At 52.6% G+C, this 10,086-nt stretch overlaps 1 long non-coding RNA gene across 1 annotated transcript; it reads left to right on the forward strand.

Moving 5' to 3' along the window:
* Positions 1-7,011: 7,011 nt before the first annotated feature.
* Positions 7,012-10,042, forward strand: LOC131501734 (uncharacterized). Its single transcript, XR_009256868.1, has 3 exons — positions 7,012-7,129; positions 7,419-7,723; positions 7,964-10,042. It is a non-coding gene; the product is annotated as an uncharacterized LOC131501734 (long non-coding RNA).
* Positions 10,043-10,086: the final 44 nt, after the last annotated feature.

Genomic DNA, 10,086 nt, shown 5'->3' on the forward strand with positions numbered 1-10,086 from the left:
CATGAGATCACGACCTGAGCTGAATTTGGTTGCTCAACCCACAGAGCCCCCCAGGCGCCCCAGCAACAATTCTGACACCAGATGTGTGTGGGGTCTTTCCCCACATCAAGCAGTTATTTGGCACACGAGCTGAGTGTACTGCCTTTCAACTCAATTTTTTAAAGTTTATTTATTTACTTTGAAAGAGAGAGACAAGACATGTGAGCAGGGGAGGAGCAGAGAGAGAAGGAGAGAGGGAATCCCAAGCAGGCTCCCCACTGTCATCACAGAGCCCGACTCAACTCTGGCGTCAAATCACCAGCCGAACCGAAGCCTGAGATCATGACCTGAGCTGAAACTAAGAGTCAGATGCTTAACCGACTGGGCCACCCAGACGCCCCTCAGTTCAATTCTGACACTCCCTGGAGTTATCACGGACCCCACAGGGTAAGGGCTCAGTCCCTCTAGACTCCCCCCACCCCACTTCGGTTGCCAGCCATAAATAGCAGGTCCCCAGGTTACCCACAATTTCTGCCACCTTGGCCACAAATTGTAGGTTCCCATGAGCCCCTCTCCACCCCAATTCAACTATTTGCTAGAACAGCTCACAGAACTCAGAGAAACAAGCTTACCAGTTTATTACATAGTAAAAGCTATGACAAAGGAGACAGATAAAGAGCCATAAAGTGATACATACATCAGGTGAGGTCTGGGAGGGTCCTGAGCGCAGGAGCCTCTGGCTCTCTGGAGCTGGGGGGTCCCACCCTCCCAGCCTGGAGACGTTACCAACCCGGAAGTGCTCCAAACCCCATACTTTGGGGAGTTTCATGGAGACTTTTCACACGGGCACGATCAATTTATAATTCAGTCTCTGGTCCCTCTCCTGCTCCTGGATGATGGGGGATGGGGTTGAAATTTCCAAGCTTCTAATCATGGGCTGGTCTTTTAGCCTATCTAGGAGCTACCAAGGGGGCTCACCAAGAGTCTCCTTATTAGAATGAAAGGCATTCCTGGGGTGTGTGGGTGGCTCAGTAGGTTAACTGTCTGACTTCCGCTCAGGTCACGATCTCTCCATTTGTGAGTTTGAGCCCCGCATCAGGCTCTGCACTGACATCTCAGAGCCTGGAGCCTGCTTTGGATTCGGTGTCTCTCTCTCTCTCTCTCTCTCTCTCTGTGGCCTTCTCCCACCTGTGCTCTATCAAAAGTAAATAAATAAACATTAAATTTTTTTAAAATAAGGAACAAAAGGGGCGCCTGGGTGGCTCAGTCGGTTGAGCGGCCGACTTCAGCTCAGGTCACGATCTCGCGGTCCGTGAGTTCGAGCCCCGCATCGGGCTCTGTGCTGACAGCTCAGAGCCTGGAGCCTGTTTCAGATTCTGTGTCTCCCTCTCTCTGACCCTCCCCTGTTCATGCTCTGTCTCTCTCTGTCTCAAAAATAAATAAACGTTAAAAAAATTAAAAATAAAATAAAATAAAATGAGGAACAAAAGACACTCCTATCACCCAGGAAATTCCAAGGGATTTAGGAGCTCTGTGCCAGGACCCAGGGCCCGCCTCCAAAATATGTGATTTTCTTCTATTATTTCACACCCCACCCCCTGGTCTCTGGCCACGGGGTCCCTTGCAGCAAAATGATAATACAGCCCAGGAACTGGCACATTACTAATGTCCCAGGAAGTCATTAATAATCATCCCGGTCGATCATTGTATCGCATGAAAACGTCTCATGCTGAGGCCGCTGAGGTTTGCAGGCCTTCCATTCGATCTTGTCACTTGTCAGGGCGCAAAAGTTGGGGTGATCTCAGCAAACACTTGGCGTCTGGCGGGATCGAGCCAAGAGACAACATCATCTTGCTCTGAAGCTCTTTTGAGGCCTTCATGTGATCCTAGGTTTCCCTTAGGACCTAACTCCTGTGTTCATGACTTTGCCCGTGGCTGCTAGTGTTCCTTTTCTCCATTTAGACCCAATCGCTTCCGCCTTTGGAAGGAACATTAGGCTGGTCTACACTGCAGGCAGCAGTACTGGCCTGGCAAGTGCTTCCCCTGGGTCCACCGCCATCCCTGTAGGGTGAGCATCCCTGTAGGTGACACAGGTGCAGAACCGGGGGGCTCGTGTTAGCACAGGCAGTGCGCCTGCCTTTACCGTCGTCAGATGGGGTACAGGCGCATCCTGCCGTCAGGCCCCTCGGAATTCTGACACCGAATGTAAAACACAATTGCAGTTTCTTGTTTAGGAGCCCTTGCTGTTTTAGGCACCTGGTCTTATGACGGCTGCACCAGGGAGAAACAAAACAGCAGGTGACATGTTGTGGGGACACTAGCACCTTCCCCACCCCCTTCCCCAGGTCCAGGAGAAAACCAGAGAAATCTACCCAGAGAGGACACTCCTTTACCCATGGTGTGTGTGAGCCGGCCCTTCCAGCCTTTATATCCCCCCCTTTTGTTTTATTTCTTTAATGTTTATTTATTTTTGAGAGAGACATCACAAGCGGGGGAGGGGCAGAGAGGACAGAGAGAGGGGGACAGAGGATCCGAAGGGGGCTCTGTGCCGACAGCAGAGCCCGAGGCGGGCCTCGAACTCCCGAACTGTGAGATCATGGCCTGAGCCGGAGTCGGACGCGTTAACGGGCTGAGCTGCCCGGGTGCCCCTAGAGCCCCCTGTTTTAGACAACCAACGTTTTCATCGCCCGTTCCAAGTCTCTATCAGACTAGTCTCGGAGGAGGATAGCTCTCTGCCCCTTGTTGGACATCATGGGCTGTAAACGGCGGTCCTTGGTCCGCAGAAATGACGCTTGTCTGTGCACCCTTCTCTCTCCTGAGCCCTCTGAGCATCTGCATCCGGCACTGGGTCAGCAGAGCCCGGTCCAGAGTCACAGTGCCTTCCCGGCAGGACCCATCTGTAGCCTCCAGGATTCCCAGCATCGGTGTGACTCTGGCACGCATGCAGGGGACCTTCCCACCGGGACTCTGCCACCCGGCCATCCGTACCCTCGGCCTCTTGCTGCCAGACAGAACGGCTCCCACCGGCATTTGGGGCCTTCGAGGCCACAAGAGGACGGTGTGCGGACTCGGCCCGTTTCATGGCCCCAGGTGGCCACTTCCAGCGAGCGCACGGGGGTAACTGCTTGTTGACCGCGGTCACCTTCCCCACCTGGAAGGCGGCTCTTCGGACGGGCACCAGCATGTCCCATTTTGTTTAATGCGCCCCTCGACTCCCGCAGGGGTTTCCCCAGGACTGAGCCCCCGCGTGGGTCGGGCTTCCGCTGCCCTCCTGCCTATGCGTCAGTAGAAACCAAAACAGAAGGGCCTTTACCACTGTTCAAGGCTTCCTTCACAGCTGGAGAAACGGCTCGCAGTTCAGCCCACGGAACTGATTTGTTTGGACCTTCTTTGATCGGAGCGGCGGCCTTCCAAACAGGATGTCGTCCGTTCGCTTTGGAAGTGCCATCCGCGGAGCAAGCGGCCCTTGTTGGCCAGTGGAGAGCGGTCGACGGGGACAGATCAAGAGACAACAGCACCCAGCATCTCCCGAGGCTCTTCGGGAGTCAGCCTCGGGAAAGAGGCTCCGTGCTCAGAGCTGTCCCCTCGCGTTTCCCAGGCAGCAGGGGAGTCTGTGTAACCCACTCTTGTCTAACCCTGGCACCCTTCTGGGCACCTCATCCCCATTCGAGTGTTTTCCGGACGTTCGCCAGGACAACACGGGCGTAACAGATCGTTGTGAGTCCTTCCCTCCCCGGGGTGGCTTCGACTGATGTCGGGGAGCAAGGTAGTAGGCGCCCCTCGTATGGAAGTTCTCCAGGCCAAAGCCCCAGGGGTCGTCGCTGGGGTGGGGGAGGCGCTCACAGGCTTTTGCGTAGCGCCTAGAATTTGTCCCCACCCGCGCTCCCGCGTCCCCTCCACACTGCGCTGGCTCTGTGTTCCCACACGCCTCGATGGCTTCTGCTTTGCATTATTAGGTAGAGGAAACATCCCCTAGTCAGACACAGTGTCCGTCCCCGTCCCCAGAATACCATCTGGTAAAAGAGATCAACCACCTCCCACGACGCCCTTCCCAACAGGCCCATTCTCCTGCTTTGGCCCTCGTTCCGTCCACCCTTACGTTCCCGTCAACCTCCATTCACGACTTCATCCACAGGTTTTGGTCTCGCAACACTAAGCAGGGGGAATGTTTCCCAGTGTGACATAATACCCATTTGCATGAAACATTAGGCAAAGGAGACACAGCCTCTTTCCATCACGCCTGCCCACATGTCCCAGCGTCCACAATCTGGCCCACGCTTACATTTCTACCTTCCGCCTGACTGTGGCCCAACTCAGGGCTTCACCGATGGGCTTTGGTCCCGCGGTGCGTGGGGCTCCTAGGTCAAGGAGTCCAGGGAACTTGTCTTCTCCAGCCCTGATCATTCATGCCAAAGGCCTTGGATCAGGTAAGATTCTGGAAAGACGGTGGAGTAGGAAGCACTGGGAGTGGTCTCCCCACAAGGACGCTGATAGAATCCGTCCAAAGGAACTGTTTTGGAATTCCAAAATCCTGTTGGAGACTTAGGGCTTGCAGGAGAGGTTCTGGAAAGTAAATCACCGCCAAGTTCAGCTCTTAGCACAGTAGCAAGCCTCGCAGCAGCTTGCCGAAACCAGGTGGGGGCGGTAATGACCCTGCCCTCCAAGAATCAGGAATCTCATCACAGGGGCGCAAAGAAGTGGGCGGCCACTGCTGTCCCCGCCCCCCCCCCCCCCCCACTGTGGCACATCTCCCCGTCTCTCTGGCTGAGGTGACTTCCAGGGGATTCGAAGGGCGGGTTCTCCTATCCCCTCTTCATTTTTCACTTTCCCGTTTTTGCAGGTGCCAGACACTAAAGACTAGAAAACAATTGCACATAATAGAAACCGAGAATAGAGTAGAATGTTGGTTACCAGGGGCTGGGCTGCAAAGGAACGGGGGAGATGTTTTTTAAGGCCACAAATTTGTAAGTAGTACCTACATAAGTCCTGAAGTTCTAAAGCCCAGGGCAGGAATATAGTCAACAATCCTGTATTATAAACTTCAAAATTAAAAAAAAAAAATTAGTCTCTATCAAACCAGATAGAGACCCAAAAGCCAGATAATCCAGTGAAGAGATGGGGAAAAAAAGCATGAACAGACACTTCTCCAAAGAAGACATCCAGATGGCCAACCGACACATGAAAAAATGCTCGACATCACTCATCATCAGGGAAAGACAAATCAAAACCACCATGAGATAGCGCCTCACACCTGTCAGAATGGCTCACGTGAACGACTCAGGCAACAAGAGACGTTGGCGAGGATGCGGAGAGAGAGGATCTCTTTTGCATTGTTGGAGGGAACGCAAGCTGGTGCAGCCACGCTGGAAAACAGTATGGAGGTTCCTCGAAAAAAATAGAACTACCCTTCGACCCAGCAATTGCACTACTAGGCATTTATCCAAGGGATACAGGTGTGCTGTTTCGAAGGGGCACACGCACCCCAATATTTATAGCAGCACTATCAACAATGGCCAAAGTCTGGAAAGAGCCCAAATGTCCATCGATGGATGAATGGATAAAAAAGATATGGTATATTTATACGATGGAGTATTACTCGGCAATCAAAAAGAATGGTATCTTGCCATTTCCAACTACGTGGACGGAACTGGAGGGTATTATGCTAAGTGAAATTAGAGAAAGACAAAAATCATATGACTTCACTCCTATGAGGACTTTAAGAGACAAAACAGATGAACATAGGGGAAGGGAAACAAAAAGAATATCAAAACAGGGAGGGAGACAAAACAGAAGACACTCTTAAATATGGAGAACAAACAGAGGGTTGCTGGAGGGGGTGTGGGAGGGGGGATGGGCTAAATGGGGAAGGGGCACTAAGGAATCTGAAATCACCGTTGCACTATATGCTAAGTAACTTGGATGTAAAACTTTAAAAATTAATTAATTAATTTAAAAAATTAGTCTCGGGGCGCCTGGGTGGCGCAGTCGGTTAAGCGTCCGACTTCAGCCAGGTCACGATCTCGCGGTCCGTGAGTTCGAGCCCCGCGTCAGGCTCTGGGCCGATGGCTCGGAGCCTGGAGCCTGTTTCCGATTCTGTGTCTCCCTCTCTCTCTGACCCTCCCCCGTTCATGCTCTGTCTCTCTCTGTCCCAAAAAAAAAAAAAAAAAAAAATTAGTCTCAAAAATAAAGAAACATTAAAAAAAACCCCAAAAACTAGAGGCGCCCGGGTGGCTCAGTTGGTTGAGCGTCCGACCCTTTGGCTCAGGTCGTGATCACAGGGTTGTGGGATCGAGCCCTGCATTGGACTCCATGCTGAGCGTGGAGCCTGATTGAGATTGTCTCTCTCTCTCCCTCTCCCTCCACCCCTCTACCCACTTGTGCGCTCTGTCTCTCTAAAAAAGTTTAAACAAACAAACAGAACGCCCACACCCCAAAAATCACAATACAACAAAACAATTATATACACAGGGCAAGTGAGAAAGTCAGTGCCCATGTCCAAGAAAGGGGTCAGACAAGACCTGGGGAGACAGGAAGTTTACCGCCCCCAAAAGCTGCTCCCGCACAGAGACCCACAGAGACCGCCCACAGCATTCACAAAAACAAAAGTACAATCAACAAACACAATAATAAATCGGAAGGGAGAATCTGGTTTCCAGAGCTAGGCCATTATTAGACTCAAATGTCTAGTGTCCCATGAAAGATCCCAAGGCCGGCTGGCTGGCTCGGTCGGTAGAACGCGACACGCTTGATCTCAGGGTCGTGACGCCAAGCCCCATGCTGGGCACCGGGCATAGAGATTGCCTAAAAAATAAATAAATGAGTCACAAGGCATACAAGGCAAAGGGAGGTATGGCCCACTCAAAGGAAAAAGGATATAAATCAACAGAAAGTGTGCCCGAAAAGGACCGAATGGCAGAGAAACGCTCTCAGATTCTACTTCTGGGAGGCGCTCGGTGTCGTCGAAACCACAGAGACAGAAAGCAGGTGGTGGATGCCAGGGGCCGAGGCACAGGAAGTGCGGAGTCAATGTGTAACGGGCACAGAGGCTCGGTTTGAGATGAGAAGGTTCTGGGGAGGATGGTGTTGGGGCTGGTCGTTAATGCCACTGAAGAATGGTCAACACCGAGAGGAAGCCGGGACAGCAAACGCAGTAAGACTTCCCAAAGTGCCCTCGGTTTCGCAGCAGGAGGCTACATGGGGGTCCCCACGCAAAAGGGCGTCCTTTACCCACAGCATTTACTGTGACCTGGGGCACGAGCGTATCAGCCGGTGAACGTCCAGGCGTCTTGGAGCGGGTGCCATGGGTCACACACACACACACGCACACACGCACACAGGCTGCTTCACCTGGGATGCCGTGCTTGGCATTTATAGGGGCAACAGACGGCCCTCCTTCTTGGGGCACCTGGACCCTACAGGGGCTTTTTCCTTGCTCACAGGGGCTCCCATCCCGTGTGCCAGGCCAGCTCTTCCCGCAGGGGTAACCTCCCGTGGGTTACTCCTGAGGGATCGTGTGCGGCCACCTGTGAGCCGTGGGTCCCGACTCCACCCAAACGTGTTCCTCCGCGCCCTGGCCCCAGCCCCAGCCCCCACATTAGTCACTCGCACAATCCGTGTCGGCGAGGCTCCCCAGGAAGCTGACGATAGTGATCTAAAAACTGAAACAACGCCTTCACGCTGTGGTCCCGGATTTCAGTGGCTTCTTGGTTTTGTCTGTCCCCAACGTTGATGACCGGCCTCCTCGGTGAGCAGAGGTCTGAGAGGTACCGTCTGTGGTCGCCTTATAACTTCTCCCTTGGGGAGGGGGCTTTTAGGCTGGTGGCCAAAGCTCGGACTCATCCAAATCCAAGCCTGGTCTAGCAGCAAGGTGTGACCCAGCATTCTCTTTTCAAGTCACTCAACGGACTGAGCCACCCCGGCGCCCCCTGCGTTTTAACTGTTACAGATAATCAAGGGATTGAATATTTTGCCTTTTTCGCACTAGGTCGCATTTCCTTCTGCAGCCAGTGAAGCCGCCTTCGGAGTCTCTAACTCCCATCGGTAACTGTTACCTCGAGGAACTGAGGGCGCCCAGCTCCACACCTCGAGGGAGCTCCTGCCCCCCCCCCCCCCCCCCCCCCGGAATCAGAGGCTTCTCGCCCCCACCCGTTCTCCCTGGATCTTCCCAAACCACGTTTCTGACTCAGGGCTGTTCTGGCAAATCCCACTTCACCCACACCAGCTGTCATGAAAACCGCAAGCCCTAACGCCTTTATTTACAACAGTTTTAGGGGGCCCCTGGGGGGCTCAGTCAGTTAGGCGTCCGACTTCTGCTCAGGTCGTGATCTCGCGGTCGGTGAGTTCGAGCCCCGCGTCGGCCTCTGTGCTGACAGCTCAGAGCCAGGAGCCTGCTTCAGAGTCTGTGTCTCTCTCTCTCTCTCTCTGCCCCTCCCCTGCTCATGCTCTGTCTCTATCTCTCCCTCTGTCTCTCTCAAAAGTAAATAAGCATTAAAATTTTTAAATAAATAAAATAAAACAAGGGTTTTAGGAGTTTTGTGCCAGCAACTGGGGGTATATATAGTTCACACCGTCTTTGCCATCAGACTGGTAGAAATTTAATTTTTTGTAACGTTTATTCATTTTTGAGAGACAGAGTGCGAGTGGGGGAGGAGCAGAGAGAGGAGACACAGAATCCGAAGCAGGCTCCAGGCCCCCCCGACGCAGGGCTCGAACTCACGAACCCGCGAGATCACAACCCGAGCCGAAGGGGGACGCCCAACTGACTGAGCCCCCCAGGGGTCCCCCCGACTGGCAGAAATTTAAAAGTCTGATGATGTCAAGTTGCAGCCAGGTGTGAGCCAGGTGAAATTCATCATGGGATCCAATCTTCACATAAAAAAACTCTATGGTAGACGCAATGGTCCTCCACCAACCTTCAAGGCTGAGTCTTAAGAAGGTTTGCAGCTTCCGCCCAGGCCTCTGGGAACCTGGTGTCGGGGAAGCCAGCTGCCGTGTCGAAGTCTGAGAGAGCCATACTGTGAGGACATCCACGCAGGCCGCAGACAGAGGGTGGCTGAAACACAGGCAGAGGGTGACAGAAACGCTGTCCGGCCCCGGTGGATCCGGGGGTCCAGCCATCCGGCCCGGGCGCCAGATGTGGGAACGAAGAGGCCTTCTGATGACCCCAGCCCCGGCCACTATGTACTCAGGAGACCCCCACCCACGTGTCCACGGAGGTCTGTGTACAAGGATGTGCATTAGCAGGTTGTTTATAACACGGAAAAAGCGCCAAGAGACGAAGTCCTTCACTGATGGGAGAGAAATAAATCGGGACATAAACATTGGATGAAATACCATACGGCTGTTAACAAACTAAATCCAAACGCAACATCAGGGATAAATCTCATAAACATTCTGGAAAACAGCTGCCTGGAGTTTTGTGGGTTTTTTTTTTTTTTTTAGATTTTTTTTTTTTTATTTGTAACTAATCTCTACTGTCATCGTGGGGCTCAAACTCACAATTCCAAGATCAAGAATCGCGTGCTCAGGGGGATGGGCTCACTGGGGGAGGGGGATTAAGGAGGGCACTTGTCATACACTATACGTTAACTAACTAGAATTTAAATTTTTTGGAGGAAAAAAAAAAGTCACAGGCTCTACTCACTGGGCTAGCCAGGCGCCCCCAGCAAGCGGGTTACTTTAGACTAAAGGACACCTGAGAAAAGACAGCTAAATGCCCTATGTGATCCTTGATTTCATCCTGGATCAAAGAAAACATCATCTAACCGGGGCATTACTGGGAACATTCGAACATGAGCTGTATATTGGGTAAGATTCCTTAATCTGTTTTATCACTGTTCAATTCGTCACTGGTGATAATGGTCCGTGTTACGGAGGCGAATGTCTGCGTCCTCAGGAGATGCAGACCAAACCGAGGTCGCCAGTGGTTCAGCAAAATGTGTGCCGGGCAAGCCTTGTGTAAGAGAGAGAGGAAGCGTACGTGGCAAATGTCCACAATTGTGAGCCTACAAGGAGCGCGTTCATTGCGTTATCCCTGCAACTTGGCTTCGGTTTGAAAATTGTCAGTCGAGGGGCGCCTGGGTGGCGCAGTCGGTTAAGCGTCCGACT

The sequence above is a fragment of the Neofelis nebulosa genome, chromosome 18 (genome assembly GCF_028018385.1).
Source record: "Neofelis nebulosa isolate mNeoNeb1 chromosome 18, mNeoNeb1.pri, whole genome shotgun sequence".
NCBI lineage: Eukaryota > Metazoa > Chordata > Mammalia > Carnivora > Felidae > Neofelis > Neofelis nebulosa.